The sequence below is a fragment of the Schistocerca serialis genome, chromosome 3 (genome assembly GCF_023864345.2).
Source record: "Schistocerca serialis cubense isolate TAMUIC-IGC-003099 chromosome 3, iqSchSeri2.2, whole genome shotgun sequence".
In the NCBI taxonomy this organism is placed as follows: Eukaryota; Metazoa; Arthropoda; class Insecta; order Orthoptera; family Acrididae; genus Schistocerca; species Schistocerca serialis.
The window spans coordinates 443117724-443136690 of record NC_064640.1 but is presented as its reverse complement, the minus strand read 5'-3'; positions in this window follow the sequence as shown (position 1 = coordinate 443136690).

Here is an 18967-nt window from a genome sequence, read left to right as displayed (position 1 = left end):
TCTCCATTAAGAATCGTATGTTGTGTTCTATTTGCTAGAAACTCTCCAATTGAGTCACCAAGCCTATCTGGTATTCTTACGTTCATATGTTGTTCATTACGTAGCAGCGCAGAACAGCGTCGAACGCCATATGGGAGTTAACCTGGTCGCCGATACACAGGGTGCCTCTGAAATGTTCCAACAAACTTAGAGCGGCTGTTGAGGGAGTCTTGAGGAAGAAGTCGGCGGTGATAGCAACCAACGACGCTTCAGAACGTCGATGTTATGGGCGCCTGCACCTACCAGTAGGTCACCCCTTCGGCAGAAAAGTGACTTTTTACGTTGACAGACCATTGTTTACTATATTACGACTGATTTGCACAATCGACAGTGGAGAAGAAGGAGCTAGCTGTCGCGTAGAAAGGCTTTATCTTAAATAAATTTGATGCTCTGTTGCCGTGGAAGATAATGGTTTCGGACACGGGTTTCCATCTGCAGTTTATTTTTCTCCTGGAGCCCCATATAATCTCCAATGTTTTTCGGTATACAGGAGAAAAATAAACTGCAGATGGAAACCCGTGTCTGAAACCGTCATCCAGCAATGCAACAGAGCATCACATACATAGGAGACAAGGCCTATGCGACAGCATGCTCCATCCTCTTTACTGGCGATCGTGGAAATCAGTCGCTATCACTGAATAACAAACAACATTGCGAGACGTTCCGACTACGGTCCGTCAGCGTACGAAGTCGCATTTGTTGCAGAAAGGGTGGCCTAGTGCAGGCGCTAGCGCCGATAACTCTCTGCAGCGCTCTGCAGAGCTCTGCAGCGTCGTTGGGTGACATTTCCGGACGCGGTTTCCTATTCTCGATTTGTTCCTGAAGACACCCTCTACAACCCCTCGAAGTTCGTCGCAACATTTCTGGCACGCCTTGTACATTTCCTTTCGGGACCCGTGAATAAACAGAGCGAGTTGTGTTTCAGACGGTTGTTGTTTGTGGAATCTATGTTGATTCCTACAAAAGAAACGGCTCTGAGCACTATGGGACTTAACATCTATGGTCATCAGTCCCCTAGAACTTATAACTACTTAAACCTAACTAACCTAAGGACAGCACACAACTCCCAGCCGTCACGAGGCAGAGAAAATCCCTGACCCCGCCGGGAATCGAACCCGGGAACCCGGGCGTGGGAAGCGAGAACGCTACCGCACGACCACGAGATGCGGGCTCCTACAAAACAGATATTGGGTCTACAGAAATGTCACAAAATGCTAACAAAACTTATTCTAAAATTCTACATTAGCCTTAAGTCAACGACATTGCGGTACTCTTGTGAGTGTCTGTTCGACAACCGTCCTTGGAAACGGAATGGATCCGCGTATTTTACCAACAACGAGAACGTGTTTACCTCCAAAAACCTAAGAAATGCTGCAGTTAGAAGAGGAACAGATACATTCGGATACCAAATGTGGAATCATGTATGTATCCCATCAAGTCCAATCGTCTTTCCAATGATGAGCGGTCACTTAATTCGATATCTGTCATTTTGACTGAAAGAAGGAAATGCAGTACGATCTAACTGTGCGTCTTCTTCCGTTTCGACGCCACTATGCCCACTGAGTGTGGACAGCTGGCTTTGATCTGGTTACTAAATTTAGAAAACATCTAAATTTCTTTGTTTTTGCTGTCAGAATGGTAGATAGAATATTAGTTTCGAATTCGCTGAATGTTTCATGCTTGGCTCTACTTAAGCTAATTTCTCCTTCGTTCAGTTTTTGCTTGTCTACCAGGCTTTGAATGCGTTTAAATCCGAGGTGAAGCTTTATTTGCTTTCTCAACAGCTTCCTAACACAGTAATCGAACCACGGTCAGTCTTTACCTTCCCTCACAACTTCCCTCGGCACACACCTGTCTAAGGCATATTGCACAATATTCCTCACCTTTGTCCATTTATACTCAACATTTGCAGTCTCAGAGAGTAAGTTTCCATATTGAATGCTCACATAAAATGAAATCTGTCTCGTGTCCCACTTATTAAGCAGATATACCTTCCTAACTCTCTTTATATTCCTATTTAAAATCGTATTCAGTGATGCTATAACGGTCTTCTGATCAATGATTCCCTACACTAAATTATGAGTCAGACGTTCGGCCCTGTTTGTAACCAGTAGATCTAAGTTGCTACCCTCATGAGTTGGTTTTTTTATTTATTGCTCAAGAGAATTTTCGGGTAAGGCATTTAGAGCACTTTCACGCAATTCACTGTCCCTACTTTCCTCCCAAATCACTTAAGAGCTACATGCTGAGATTCCGCTGACACCGAGACTTAGCTCTCAAAACCACCACGAAGTCCTACAGGAAGCTTTGTCAATCATTCAAATATAATTTTAGCCAGCCATTGTGAACATCTGTCTCGTAACTACGGTGGCATAGCGAAAGTTTCTCGGGCTGAAAGTGAAAGGGTGTTTTGTAGGTCAAGATGCCCTTATTTTATGACGCATTTTTTCTGGTCAATTCTGTTTCTAAACTATGAAGTATGGTTCTAGACGGCCTGAAATATCCTTCAACAGCAGACATAGCCTCATCATTGAAACGGTAACACATTCCAAGCTCAAATTTCTTTATGTGTAAGAACAACAGAAAGTCAGTGTGTCCAATCAGGCGAAAAGATTGAATATTACTGCAGTCGTATTTCAGATTCAGGTCTTTTTCAGAGAATTTTTTTCCTTCAGAATCCAGTCCTCACCACCCCTTTTTTTAAAAAAAATAATAAGTTGATTAAGAATACTTGAGTGATATTGACCAGTTTGTATTCTACCCTTTGCAAGATACTAAATTAGAATAACCCTATTTGTGCCACAGAGCATTTCTGACAAATGCAATCGGATTTATCTTTCTTAGTGTACGGGCACTTACTCCCAGTCTTTCGACTGCGTGAAGTGGCGGATATAAGTCTCATAGACTGACAAACGATTATAATTACAGAAAAAAATGGATGGTTTATTCAAAAGTAAGAGCTTCACAAATTCAGCGAGGTGATAACGCGTTGGTCCACCTCTGGCCGTTATGAAAGCAGTTACACGGCTTGGCATAAATTGGTAGCTGTTGGATGTCCTCCTGAGTCGTATCGTGCCAAATTCTGTCCAAGCCCGAGATAGCTGGAGGGCACTGCCCATAATATTCCAAACGTTCTCATTTGAGGAGAGATCCGACGACCTTGATGGCCAAGATAGGTTTTGGCAATTACGAAGACAAGCAGGAGTAACTCTCGCCGTGTGCGGGCGGCCATTATCTTGCTGAAATCTAAACTCAAGATGCCCTTCCGTGGAGTGCAGCGAAACAGAGCGTAGAATATCGTCAATGTACCGCTGTGTTGTAAGGGTACCGCGGACAACAGCCAACGGGGTCCTGTTATGAAAAGAAGACCATCACTCTTGATTCTCTTGCCATATGTCTCGTAACTACTGTGGCATAGCGAAAAGTTTCTCGGCCTGAAAGTGAAAGGATGTTTTGTAGGTCAAGATGCCCTTATTTTATGACGTTGTCGTTGGTATCCTACCACTCTCCGGAGCGTCTGGAATCTCATTTCTCGGAGTATAATTGTCTTCAGTGATGAGTTGTGCTTCGAAATGAGCCTTGATGACATGCGATGACGTATGCTGAGACGCCGTGGACGGCGGTGGGATACCAAGCCGACTGATACCCGCCATACAGCCAGACAACCAGGAGTGAAGGTCTGAGATGCCATTTCTTTTCATAGCAGGACCCCTTTGGTTGTCATCCGCTGCACCGTTACATCACAATGGTACGTGGACGATATTCAACGCCCGGTTTGTTGCCCTTCATGGCAAGCTATCTTGGGCTTATATTTCAACAAGATAATGCCGCCCGAATACGGCGAGAGTTTCCACTGCTTGTCTTCGTGTTTGCAAAACCTTACTTAGGCCAACTAGGTCACCGGATCTGTGCCCATCTGAGGAAGTTAGGAAGATTACGGGCAGCGTCCTTCAACTAGCTCGGGATTTTGACGATCTAACGCATCAATTGGTCAGAATCTGGCACGATATCTCTCAGAAGGACACCAACTACTTTATGAATCAATGCCAAGACGAATAACTGTTTGCCTAAGGGCGAGAGGTAGACCAAAGACGTTATTGACTTGCTCAATTTGTGAATCTCTTTCTTTGAATAAATTATCTAATTTTTCTGGAATTATTGTCATTTGTCTGTAAAGGTACATCACATCTACTGATTTTCTTCCTTTTAACATAATTCCTTCGTGGTACGTCTTTTTCTCTTAGAGTATATTTCAAAAAAGGCAGCAGTCACACTGCATAGTACTTTCACTTACTTAAAGCTTAATGCTAGATACACCGTACCCATTCTTTACTTATGCCAATGGTGCCAATAATTTGATATGACATACCTTTAATTGTTGATCGTTCAAAATTATGAGTTCATGCTGAAAAGTAATACTTCCTAGTTATTTATGTGAAATATCTTGAGGTTTTTAAAATAAATATCTACTCTCATAAATTCTATATCTTTATTCTTCATGTCTACATATTTGCAGCCATCTTCCGCCGGAAGTCTTCGAACCTTAGCGTGTAATGTGGTGATGTGTAACGTAACTATTTCAGTGCGTGAGAAACAGCGTGCTGTAATCGAGTTTCGAATTCGAGGAGTTCGTCCACGCATGGACACCCTCTCCTTCAGCATTACAATTCTAAGCCATACACGAGCATTGCGACATCTGCATGAATCCGAGGCCTTTGGTTCTCTGGCATCGATCATCCTCCATACAGTCCCGACATGGCTCCATCCAATTTTCATCTGTTTTCAAAACCAAAAGAACACCTTGAAGGACTTCACTTAGGTAGTAATGAAGCGGTGCGAGCAGAGGTGAGGTTGTGGCTTCTTCAACAAAGTCAAATATTCCACAGTGACGGTAATAACAAACAGGGCTCGTGTTGGGAGAAATGTGTTCATCACTAGGGTGACTATGTTGAGAAATAAATATATAGACATCAAGAATAAAGATGTACGATGCTGACAGCGTTTCTTTTATCTAAAAAGCTTCAAGAGTTTTCACATAAGAAATTTGTAGGCATTATTTTTCAGCACGGTCTCGCGATTTAAACCTCATGCCGGGTTGAATATTTCATATCCTGGTTATTCCTTCATAACAGCCGTCATCCACAAACGTACGAGGCTTTAGGAAGCTACAAACCAACCCCCAAAAGCATTGCGCTGAACATGCCGAATGCTGTAGATTGCTGCAGAGCGATGTACCAATGTAGTTCCATAATATATATATTACTAAATATGGTGTTATCCAGGTGACAGATGAGAAGCTGAAATCCATTTATTTTGCGAATTCCAGTTCATAGAATTAGTTTTTAATTTCAGCGTTCACCAAACTCACTACCTATAGGATTTAGAGAGAGAGCATCCATTAAAAGATAGCAGAGTACAAGTAGAGAATCTATTGTAGTCCTGCCAAAGAAACAACGAAAAAAATGTTTCGTAGTGAGAACGCTTCAAGATAAACATATTATCTTATCAAAAGTATCCAGACACATATTAGTGGACTTAATTATGGGGTAAGTTCATCCTTCGCCTTTATGACAGTTTCAGCTCAGCTGTGAACACTTTCAACGAGGTGCGAGGAAGTCTGTGGAATAATGGCAGTCCACTCTTCCTCAACCGCCGAATTCAGAGAAGGTAGTGATGAACTCTGGGGTCTGGAGTGAAGTCGATGTTCTAACTCGTCCCAAAAGTGTTCTGATAGGTTCAGTTCGGGACTCTGGGCAGTCCAGTCCGTTTCAGGAGTGTCATAGTCCACAAATCATTTCCTTACAAATGTTTCTTTATGACAGGGTGCACTGCCTTGCTTATACAAACAATCATTTTCTCCGGATTGTTCCTCTACTGTACGTAGTACACAATACTGTACAATATGTCCATGTCCTCCACATTTAGCGTTTACTTAAGCGCAATAAGGGGATAACACGCAAACTACGATAAACACATCTATACCCTAAGATAGGGCTCTCCGGGTGTTCGCCAAACCAAAACCCTACCCATCGGATTGCCACAGGATGTAGCGTGATTCATCACTCCAAATCACTCGTTTCCAGCCATTCACTGCCCATTGGCGTCTTCCTCTGCACTATCTGAAGCGTTGCTTTGGACTGCAGAAATCTGTGGGTAATGAGGATCTACTAGACTATTGTAACCCACTTTTTTTTTACTCCCATCAATCATTGTGCTAGCTTGACTGCGCTTAGCACTAAGGAATTCACATGTCATTCCTTCGGCTGATTTCATGCAATTTTTTAGAATACTCTCCGCTATGCACGATGGGTCGTGTCTGTCAGTACATGTTGTTTGCCTAGTGTTGATTGAGTTGTTGTTGCTTCTTTGCATTTCCACTTCACAGCCACATCACCTATACTCGACTCGGGCAGCTTTAGAATGATTGAAATACCCATGACGGCTTTGTTTCTCAGGTGACATCCAATGACTAGTCGGTGTTCGAAGTCACTGAGCTCTCCTGACAGAGCCGTTTTGCTCTTACTGCTTCTCTACTGTCAACACAACACTCTCCTCCGCCTTTTAAACTGGCAGTTTCACCTCTCTTGACATCTAGTATTAAGTCCGCATTACCTAGGGTGTCCAGATACTTTTTATTAGATACTGCATGTAACCACAGAGGACTCTCGATTTCAGCGGAAAAATGAAGTCTGAGAGATAAAATTGGTCGCACAGTGAACGTAGACACACATGCCGCTAGCAACACTATGCCTAAACTACACTCATGCTTATAAATTAAGGATAATGCTGATACATGGTGAAACAACGCTCTGGTGGGCGGTTTGCCGGTTTAAATCACCTCGGGGTACGACCATGCGGTGCATTTGACCTGTGGTCGTCGGAAAATGGTTCAAATGGCTCTGAGCACTATGGGACTCAACTTCTGAGGTCATCAGTCCCCTAGAACTTAGAACTACTTAAACCTAACTAACCTAAGGACATCACACACATCCATGCCCGAGGCAGGATTCGAACCTGCGACCGTAGCGGCCGCGCCCTTCCAGACTGTAGCGCCTAGAACCGCTCGGCCACTCTGGCCGGCGGTCGTCGGACGGTGGCGCTGGCAGCAGTCCACATACGCAGAGGTGTGTTGGTGCCTGTCAGAGTATGGTGCAGCGAGTAAGTGTGCAGGCGTTTTCAGGCGTGCTAATGGTGACTGTGTGTTGAAAATGGCTCAAACAACATATATTGATGACGTTATGAGGGGTAGAATACTAGGGCGACTGGAGGCTGGTCAAACACAGCAGGTCGTAGCACGGGCCCTCCGTGTGCCACAAAGTGTGATCTAAATATTATGGCAACGATTCCATCAGACAGGAACGTGTCCAGGCCCTATAGTACGGGACGTCCAAAGTGTATAACACCACAAGAAGACCGATATCTCACCATCAGTGTCCGCAGACAGCCACGGAGTACTGCAGGTAGCCTTGCTCGGGACTTTACCGCAGCCGCTGGAACAGTTGTCTCCAGACACACAGTCTACAGACAGCTGAACAGACATGGTTTATTCGCCCGGAGATCTGCAAGGTGCATTCCACTGATCGCTAGTCACAGGAGAACCCGTAAAGCCTGGTGCCAAGAACACAGTACATGGTCATTGGAACAGTGATCCTAGGTTATGTTCACGGACGAGTCCAGGTATAGTCTGAACAGTGATTCTCGCCGGGTTTTCATCTGGCGTGAACCAGGAACCAGATACCAACCCATTAATGTCCTTGAAAGGGACCTGTATGGAGGTCGTGGTTTGATGGTGTGCGGTGGAATTATGATTGGTGTATGTACACCCCTGCATGTCTTTGACAGAGGAACTGTAACAGGTCAGGTGTATCGGGACGTCATTTTGCACCAGTATGTCCGCCTTTTCAGGGGTGCAGTGTGTTCCACCTTCCTCCTGATGGATGATAACGCACGGCCCCACCGAGCTGCCATCGTGGAGGAGTATTTTGACACAGAAGCTGTCAGACGAATGGAGTGGCCTGCCTGGTCTCCAGACCTAAACCCAATGGAGCACGTCTGGGATGCTCTCGGTCGACGTATCGCTGCACGTCTTCAAACCCCTTCAACACTTCAGGAGCTCCGACAGGCACTGGTGCAGGAATGGGATGCTATACCCCAGCAGCTGCTCGACCAACTGATCCAAAGTATGCAAACCCGCTGTGCGGCCTGTTTACGTGTGCATGATGAACATTGTAATCACTGAGATACACGGGGAAAAAGAACAGCAAAGGTTAAGACTTGTACGTATTCCTAAAAATGACTTCAAAACTTGGACAGCGCAGATGCGTGCTGATAACGAGAGAAAGCATTCAACCACTGGACTCGTTGGTAGCAGCAGGTGTGTGCCGCAGGACAGGCGCGTAAATGGCGGCCTACGCTCGCGTTCATTTGCGCGGTGTGGTTTTAAGTGTGTGAGTGAGCTTCTCGCAAGCGAGGCCCTCGTGTGCTGCAGTGACCAGAGAAAAAACTCTGACTACAGTTTATACCACTGCACATTTACTTATTTATTTACACGTCTAATGCCATAGGGCCAAACTGAAGAGCAAATCTCCAAGGTTATGGAACGTGTCAGTACATGAAATTACAACATAAAAGTAACAACAGATAAAATAATATGTTTATGAACCCAAAAACGTCAATCCATAAGTTTAAGTAAACGCAATCAACAATATAACATAGGAATCAGCTTACGTTTTTAAAGAACTCCTCGACAGAATAGAAGGAGTGACCCCTGAGGAAAATCTTCAGTTTCGATCTGAAAGCGCGTGGATTACTGCTAAGATTTTTGAATTCTTGTGGTAGCTTACTGAAAATGGATGCAGCAGTATACTGCACACCTTTCCGCACAAGAGTTAAGTAAGTGTGATCTATATGCAAATTGGATTTCTGCCTAGTATTAACTGAGTGAAAGCTGCTAATTCTTGGGAATAAGCTAATATTGTTAACAAGAAACGACAGTAAAGAGTATATATATAGAGAGGCCAATGTCAGAATGCCCAGACTAGTGAACAGGGGTCGACAAGAAGTTCGCGAACTTACACCACTTACTACCCAAACTCCCGTTTCTGAGCCAAAAATATCCTTTGAGAATGGGAAGTATAATACCATATGACTTAAGCGAATGAAAATAAGTAAAGCAGACTAATCCGTGTAGAAAGATCACTTACTTCAGGTACCATTTGAATAGTAAAAATGGCGGCATTAAGTCTCTGAACAAGATACTGGACGTGAGTTGTCGCAATGTTCACATATGGAGCAGTTCTGCACCATTGCTTCTTGCCAGCGAGCAATCTGCACACAATATTACAACGTCCAACGACAGCACCATCAAACTGACGCTTAGAGTGATAAATAATTTAAAATGTAATAGTCATTGACTCCCATAAAGACAGTAATTTTCCTATAATCTAGTGTTTTGTACCAGTGTCGATTGTGTGCGATAGATTAGTTATTGACGTATGATATTATTGGTTCAAATGGCTCTGAGCACTATGGGACTTAACATCTGTGGTCATCAGTCGCCTAGAACTTAGAACTACTTAAACCTAACTAACCTAAGGACATCACACACATCCATGCCCGAGGCAGGATTCGAACCTGCGACCGTAGCAGTCGCGCGGTTCCGGACTGAGCGCCTTAACCGCGAGACCACCGCGGCCGGCTATGATATTATTAACAGGGATGGGATCCTAATTCTAACATTGGTAGTGGCCTGGCCAAGCGTCATAAATATGTAACAGAATTTAATTCAACTATACCAAGAATTTTCTCTTGAAAAATTCAGAAGTAAGGTTAGGTTAGGTTGTTTGGGGAAGGAGACCAGACAGCGAGGCCATCGGTCTCATCGGATTAGGGAAGGACAGGGAAGGAAGTCGGCCGTGCCCTTTCAAAGGAACCATCTCGACATTTGCCTGGAGCGATTTAGGGAAATCACGGAAAACCTAAATCAGGATGGTCGGACGCGGGATTGAACCGTCGTCCTCCCGAATGCGAGTCCAGTGTTTCAGAAGTAAATCTAAACTAACTAATAGCCAGCTTGTATAGCAACAGGCCTTCAGCCTGGTAGTCTCTGATCTGAAGGAACTAAATATAGGTTGAATGCTGACACTCAATAATTTAAATATGAAATGAAATTAGCTTTTACATCTATAAGGTTGGGTGTTGATCACTTGGTGTACTGTATTTTGGTACTGTTTCAACTGTTGATATTTCACAGTGAGTTTCAGCGGTTTGCGCGGGATTAGCCGAGCGGTCTCAGGCGCTGCAGTCATGGACTGTTCGGCTGGTCCCGGTGGAGGTTCAAGTCCTCAAAATGGTTCAAATGGCTCTGAGCACTATGGGACTCAACTGCTGTGGTCATAAGTCCCCTAGAACTTAGAACTACTTAAACCTAACTAACCTAAGGACATTACACACATCCATGCCCGAGGCAGGATTCGAACCTGCGACTGTAGCGGTCGTGCGGTTCCAGACTGTAGCGCCTTTAACCGCTCGGCCACTCTGGCCGGCGTTCAAGTCCTCCCTCTGGCATGGGTGTGTGTGTTTGTCCTTAGGATAATTTAGGTTAAGTAGTGTCTAAGCTTAGGGACTGATGACCTTAGCAGTTAAGTCCCATAAGATTTGACACACACAAGTTACAGCGGTTTAACGGTTTTATTTTTCTGTTATGCTTAATTAATCTAAAAACAATTTGTGAAGCTAAAGAGTGTGTTGCAACATCTACGAATAATTTTGATCAAGGTAATTTCAGCGTTTCAGTAACCACTGTCAAAATTAAAGAGCAGAGTGATCAGGCATTCTACGAGGGCTATTCGGAAAGTAGGACCGATCGGTCGCTAAATGAAAACCCCTGTGAAAATCAAAAATGTGTTATTTGTAACAGTTTGCTACAACTTCCAGCTACTACTCTACATAGTCGCGGCTCCGATTCCGACATATGTCGTAACGTTGTACTAACTTCCCCATAGCTTCGTCATAGAAAGCAGGCGCCCTCGCTTTCCGCAAATTCTTTACACTGGTCGGCTCAAATGGCTCTGAGCACTTTGGGACTTAACTTCTGAGGTCATCAGTCCCCTAGAACTAAGAACTACTTAAACCTAACTAACCCAAGGATATCACACACATCCATGCCCGAGGCAGGATTCGAACCAGTGATCGTAGCGGGCGCGTGGCTCCAGGCTGTAGCGCCTAGAACCGCTCGGCCACTCTGGCCCGCCTTTACACTGGTCTAAAGCTCGTTGTCTGTGCCAGAATGTTGTCTTCAAAGCCAGCGGTTTGTCTGAGCAGAGATGAAAATCAGAGAGAGCCACGTGGGAGCTGTATGGTGGGTGATCGAACACTTCCAAGAGTAAACGCTGTAGGAGCATCTTCATTGCTACTGCAGTGTCCGGCCGAGATTATTATGAAGAAGGAAAGGCATGACAGTTATGCTATATGGACTGCATAACTACAGACGAAATCTCTCATTAGGCCCACGTACTTGGCGGGAGAGCCCACTGTTGTAGGCATCTTTAAGCATTCACTGTGCGCTCAGGACAGAAAAGAGCGACGTGACGCTATCGTCGGGCGTACTAGAGACACTGCCTAACACATCTGGGCAAAGCTTCATCGAATTTTCAGTGTGGTTTCCGTTTAGCACCCGATCGGACCTTACTTTCTGAATAGTCCTCGTAAATTCAATAATAACGGGGTATATTAGTGTCATAGGCACCGATAAAAAATTGGGTAACAGACTTATACACGCGAATGTAGATTACGAACGCCACTGCTGTAATCCATTTTTAAGAGAAGTTTGTCCAATTCGACTGGTGACTATTATTTCGACATTATCGAAGTTCGTTTAAAGTAACTAAATTATTCAGCCCATGAAAGTAGTTATTATAGTAGTTATTATAGCCGCCAAAAATAAGCTCAATGAGTTCCTTCCAGTCGGAATTACATTCACTTCAGTGTCAATACGAACATGTCATCGTAATGGGTGACTTGAACATAGACCTGCTAAGAGACACTCCCTCCGCAATAAACCTAAGAAGACTGTTTAGTTGCAATAGCATGAACATTCTTCCATTACAACCTACACACCATACGGCGCACAGTCATACTCTTATAGACGTAATCGCAACGAAACAGACTGACAAAGTAAGAGATGTTGGTCAAACATCGGCCCCTGGCCTCTCAGCACATGATGTAATATTCCTGGCCTACTCTGTGCAGCCCCCAAGGATCAAATCGCGTTACATAACTTGTAGGAACATGAAACGTATTGACCTTGATGCTCTAACAGCCGATTGCTCAGAAATCTCATGGCATCAAATAATCAGAAAACCCACAATCGACGGCAAAATTAATGAACTTGGTGATAAGCTCACTGCCCTCTATGACAAACATGCACCTGTGCGCACAATCCGTGTAAGAAAATCTCCTGCTCCATGGCTGACAGCTGAATTACGTCAAATGATGACTAATAGGGATGCTGCCCACAGGCGTTTCAAGGCAGATCTGAAACCCGAGCGTTTCGAAGAATATAGAAAGCTACGGAACAGAGTGAAACAATGCATTCGCAATGCTAAAATCAGGCACGCTCGCTCCCTTGTATGCAGCGATCTGACGCCCACGACTCTATGGAAGAATCTCCGTAGCTTGGGGGTCGGAAAGGCAAAATCGGAAACTACTTTTCATGTGTCAGCTAACGAATTAAATGAATTCTTCTCTGCACCTCTGAATACCAGCACAGCTGATAATTACCGTCCACAAGAATCCCCAAACAGGATAACTAACAACGATACCTTCCATCTAAAACATGTAACAACAAATACGGCAAGAAAAGCAATAATGAGAATCTCTTCTGATGCAATAGGCAACGACAGTATCGGTATAACCATGATTAAGAATGTTGCCGATATCTTAGTACCTGTCTTAACTGACATATTTAATTTTTCCCTCGTGAACGGAATATATCCCACTGCATGGAAAAGAAGCCTAATTCGACCCATCCCTAAGATCGAAAACCCGCAACTGCCTAGTGATTACGGACCAATTAGCATACTGCCTGCTGTTTCCAAAGCGCTTGAGTATATTGTTCATGACCAAATCACTGAACACTTGCATGAATTTAGCCTATATGACAAATTTCAATCCGGTTTCCGTAAACATCACAGCACAAACACTGCTCTAATTAAAGTAACTGATGACCTGAAATATGCCATCGACAATCGAAAGGCAACAATATTGACGCTACTGGACTTCAGCAAAGCTTTTGACACTGTTAACTTTGACATATTGCTCAGAAAAATGCAACAGCTTAATTTCTCTGATAGTGCAATGAGATGGTTTGAAAGCTACTTAAAAGACAGACAGCAATGTGTTGTCTGCGTAAATGAAAAATCTACCTGGAAACATGTTTCCTCGGGAGTGCCACAAGGATCAGTCTTAGGACCACTTTTGTTTTCTTTATATGTCAACGATATTTCGTCGGTTCTGTCCTCCTGTAAATATCATTTCTATGCCGACGACCTCCAGCTCTACCTAAGCGTCAGACCTGAAGATGTAAACACTGCAATCGCTCAGATGAATGATGATCTGTCTTCAGTAGTGAGATGGGCGAAAAACCTGGGGCTTAAACTAAATGCAAAAAAGACGCAAGTAATCTTAATAGCCCATCAGAAATTAATAAGTTCAGATTTCCGCGAACGGCTATCTCCTATTCTGCTCGACGGTACTCCAATACCATACCAGAAAACAGTGAAGAACTTGGGTGTAACTTTGGATGAGCATCTCAACTGGGCGGAGAATACAGTCGCAGTGTGCCGAAAGACGTCTGCTTGTCTCTATGCTCTCAAAAAGTTTCGGAACATATTTCCACAGGACTTGAAACGCCAGCTCGTGCAAGCACTCGTTCTACCGAACCTCCACTATTGTGATGTGATTCAACAAGGCATGAGTAGTGAAAACAAAAGACGGCTAGAGCTAACCATGAATGCCTGTGTGCGTTACACCTGCAACATTCGCCGATATGATCATGTTAGTGCTTCATACTCCGAGCTAGGGTGGCTGCGGCCGGACAAATTGCGTGACTACCACACTCTATGTCTACTCCACCGACTCCTCATCGCGCAAGCACCCCAGTACCTTGCTTCAGAGATTAAAAACCTGTCGTGTCATCATAATCGAAACACGAGGTCACTCTTATTTGGTATCCTAACTGTGCCCACTCACAAAACAAAAACTTTTGCAAACTCCTTCTCAGTTGCCGCTGTCCGCCTCTGGAACAAACTGCCCCTTACCTTGCGCAAAATTCGATCTCCTGCTGCTTTTAAGAAGAAGTTGAAGCATTTCCTACTATCATCCTCACAAAGTTCTCCACAAAATTAATGCACAAGGACAATCCCCTCATCTGTCAAATAGCAAAGCTAGCGTCTCCTATCTTGCTCCTGAGATGCCTTCCTCTTCATCTTTCTCTATTAGCCACGCAATCTTCTTTTCCTTTATATTTCCTTAATTATGTTTCATCATGTCTCTATTCTTCTCCTCCCTTCACCATGAGTCTCCCTCAAACTCCCTGCTGCCGGCACTCCTATCTAAAATCTGTCTCTTCAATAATGTCTAATTATAACAGTACTTGTGACCTAAGAATATAAACTCTATATGTATGTATTTTTCCAGGTGTACCTTTCAAATTGTTTATTTCACTTTTTGTACTAGATTTAGTTTAACATGCCTACTAAAACATATGAATGTAAAATAAGTAGAATGCCTGGTTAGATGTAAGAGAGGGCCTGATGGCCCTAATCTTGCCAGGTTAAATAAATAAATAAATAAATAAAACTATAATCTTTTTATTTATTAATAACTCCACGTCAAGAATATTTTCGTAGTTCAATGAGTTGGCATTGGCATTCTCGGCAGTGGGTTGTACACACTTCTCCGTTTAGATCGGCAGTATTCGAAACCGATAGCCTAGCTGTCGAGATTCCTGGATATGCGACCACACAGTCGGGTGGTTTAACCGATCGGAGTATGCGGAAGCTGCAAGCACCGAACGAGATATGCACGCTTTGCAGCTCGCTCCACCATACCTCCGCGAGTTGTGAGTAGCGGTTGAGGGGTCATGATTCACCATGGCTTACCAACGCTTTTATTGTGTTACATAGTCCATGCCACAGCAAATCGTCTCTGTCAGCTGGGAGACTGGGCGTGTTAGTCGCTACATCATGCGGAAACGGGATGTCTAGTTCAGTTGCTCATGTGTGTACACACGACTTTATTGTAAAAAAACTTATCATTACTTCGCTAGCCGATATTGATGATAGGAAACTCAGTGAAATTTCGAGCAATTGTTTGAATGTTGCATCGCTAGTCAAATAGATTCTTCGATTGTCCGAAATGTAAAATTCCCTTTTGTGTATGTCACTGTCCGGTTATATAACGAATGAAACGGTTCGAACTATTTACACGCCATAACTAGATGCAGATACGTGTTTTAAATGTAAACAGAATGTTCTTTGTTGTCCATGGGCATACTATCCTTCACCAAGTGCGTAACAGGAATCGATACTTTTAATTAGAGCCTCGACTCGCCAGGCACGTGTGGAATCGCATGCACCGACAGCTTAGAAATTGCCAGAGCTACCACGTGCTGACATCACCACCGAAGTGCACCCAATACGAAGTAACCTCGCAGACACTAGCAGCACGTAGAATGAACCGCTCGTCGGGACTGTCTGCCTGCTCGAATACTTCTCGTGCTGTTAACGAGGAGTTCTCACGTTCTGTTGAGTCATCACTTAGTGGCGGTAATTGGTCTCGCACTGATCGATAGAGTCGTTGCCTTCCGCAACAGTGGGCCAGTTTCTCACGCGTCTGGACCCAGTAGCTTACAGAACGGTCAGCCAGACCACGGATTCAAAATGGTTCAAATGGCTCTGAGTATTATGGGACTCAACTGCTGAGGTCATTAGTCCCCTAGAACTTAGAACTAGTTAAACCTAACTAACCTAAGGACATCACAAACATCCATGCCCGAGGCAGGATTCGAACCTGCGACCGTAGCGGTCTTGCGGTTCCAGACTGCAGCGCCTTTAACCGCACGGCCACTTCGGCCGGCCCAGACCACGGACAATTCATCTAGAATGATTAATAGAATAGCTATCTAGCTGGCCAACAGTTTCCTGCCCCGTAACAAATGGCCATCGGAAAGTAGTTTCCATTTGCAGTGAATTTCCCGATGGTGCGGTAGAGGAAGAGACTGCTTAGAACAATGAGAAGTGACACGAGTCTCACATTGCACTGAAAAATTTTACAATAATGCAAACACCCTCGAAGAAGACTTTTACACAAATTGATCACAATCGCGAGAATCTTCACTCCCATACTCTTGCTTAGGGTTAACGCGGATGAAGAAATGCTGTTTACTTTTGTTATTATAGTTAGTATTAAAAACTGTAATTTGCCCTGAGATTTTTAGTTGCACCTTTCGACCGTAAAACCCTTACCACCTATGGACATATTTATACACATATCTGTATGTCTGTCTATCTAGCTAGCTATCTTGAAACGAGTCAGTTGACTCCGTTACATGAATCTTAAGTGCCTCTAGTGCTTTGACATGCCGGCAGTGTTTAGTCCCTTTATCATCTTATTTTGGTGCAGCTCCATTCAGCTTCTGGAAAAGGGAGGAGTGGTTTTCTTTTTTCTTTTTTTCCCTTCTGCACAGCCTGCTTCATTTCCACTCTTCCTTTTCAGTTTCGCATTCGGAGGAGAATGTTGGTGATTGGAATTTCGTGATAAGATTTCTCCACAACGAGAAACGCCTTTGGTTTGATGATGTCCATCCCAAATCCTGTATCATTTCAGTGAAACTCTCTCCCCTGTTTCACGATAATACAGAACATGCTGCCTTTCTTCGAACTTTTTCGATGTGCTCCGTCAATTCTATCTGGTAATGATCCCCCACTGCGCAGCAGTATTCTAACAGAGGGTGGACAAGGGTAGTGTAGGCAGTCTCCTTAGTAGATCTGTTACATTTTCTAAGGGTCCTGTCAATAAAACGCGGTCTTTGGTTAGCCTTCCCTGCAACATTTTCTATATGTTCCTTCCAATTTAAGCTGCTCGTAATTGTAATTCCTAGGTACTTGGTTGAATTTACGACCTTTAGATTTGACTGATTTATCGTGTAGCCAAAGTTTAACGGATTCCTTTTAGCACTCATGTGGATGACCTCACACGTTTCATTCTTCAGGGTCAGTTGCCATTTTTCGCACCATACAGATACCTTTTCTAAATCTTTTTGGAATTTTTTTATCGTCTGATGACTTTACTAGTCGATAAACGACAGCTTCTTCTGCAAACAACCTAAGACGGCAGCTCAGATTGTCCCCCAAATCGTTTATATAGAATAGATAAGGAACCTCAAAGGGCCTATCACACTACCTTGTAGAACGCCAGGAATCACTTCTGTTTCACTCGGTGACTTTCCGTCAATTATTATGAACTGTGACCTCTCTGAGAGGAAAAAAATGGTTCAAATGGCTCTGAGCACTATGGGACTCAACTGCTGAGGTCATTAGTCCCCTAGAACTTAGAACTAGTTAAACCTAACTAACCTAAGGACATCACAAACATCCATGCCCGAGTTTTTTTTTTTTTTTTTTTTTATAGAAAATTACCTCTTCCACTTCAGGCGTTGGCCCCTATCACCCATACTACCCCCGAAAACCCATCTAGCCTAAAAACAAAAACAAAGCTAGTGCCACCGCCACTTTCATCCTGAAGCTAACTAGGACGGCCGTTCGCCGCCACTTCAGATTCCGCCAACGAACAAAAATTAAATATGCCTCTGAACTTTTTATAAAAAAAATAAAATAAAAGAAGAAAGGAAAGGGTATAATACTTTATTAAATTTTATTTGTTGTTCATTTTGTTCTTATTTTGTTCTTGTGTATTTATTTGGATTTGAAAGCAGGTCTCCCGCCCACGTTTTTTTTTTTTTTTTTTTTTTTTTTTTTTTTTTTTTTTTTTTTTTAATGTGCGAACAGTCACAGTTAACCAAGCCTGGAAAACTAAAACAGAATGAAGACGCCATCGAAGATATGAGACATAAATAGCATGAAAAGAAAGCTACCACGTCGTAGTGAGGCTTCCCAGCGACTGCGCCCACTGATAAGATTGTTCAATATATGGTCGTTTGCAGTTCGTTCTGACCTCATCTGCCATTACCTGGAACATTCCAGCTACACGGCGCGCTGTGAAAGGCACTCCATAGGTAGTTTGCGAAGCACTGTCGATATCTGGTATGCCCGGAAATAGCATGATGTCTTTCTTGCAAATAGAGCCAGAAGTCAAGGATATCCTTGTGTCCGTCACGACAGAGGTAATGGACGGCATGTCCACGTATCCAGGTGACAGAGTTGGTTTGAGTCTTGGGGTAAAATGTCTCATCCGGAAACAATAACGTGCGTGCAGATACATGCTCCGGCCTAACTCGCAAGAGATAAGCCAGCATCTGCCGCACTAGGCGCCAAACCGGTTCCGCCTCTCCACAGCTGAGGCGGTGCTCGTCAGAATCTACTGTATTACAACCCACACAATTGGGAGATTCTGTCATGTGGATATTGTAGAGACGTTCTTGCGTCACGAGCTTCCCATTCACGACGACGTACCATTGAGAAACAACATCGGAATCAAGCATGGCATCGTGTACAGTCTTCCACACCACGCGCCACCGTACGTCAGGATATTTTAGTTCGACCACATTTAGGGGGCGGCGTTGCAGCATGTCATGATATAGGCGTCGAGTTGTGGCCGTTTGTGGTGTCGTGAGCGCGACACTGCAATAACTTTGTTCTAAATAGAAACGTCCTATATAAAAGAGGGGCGCTGGGATGTCCTGTAGTGG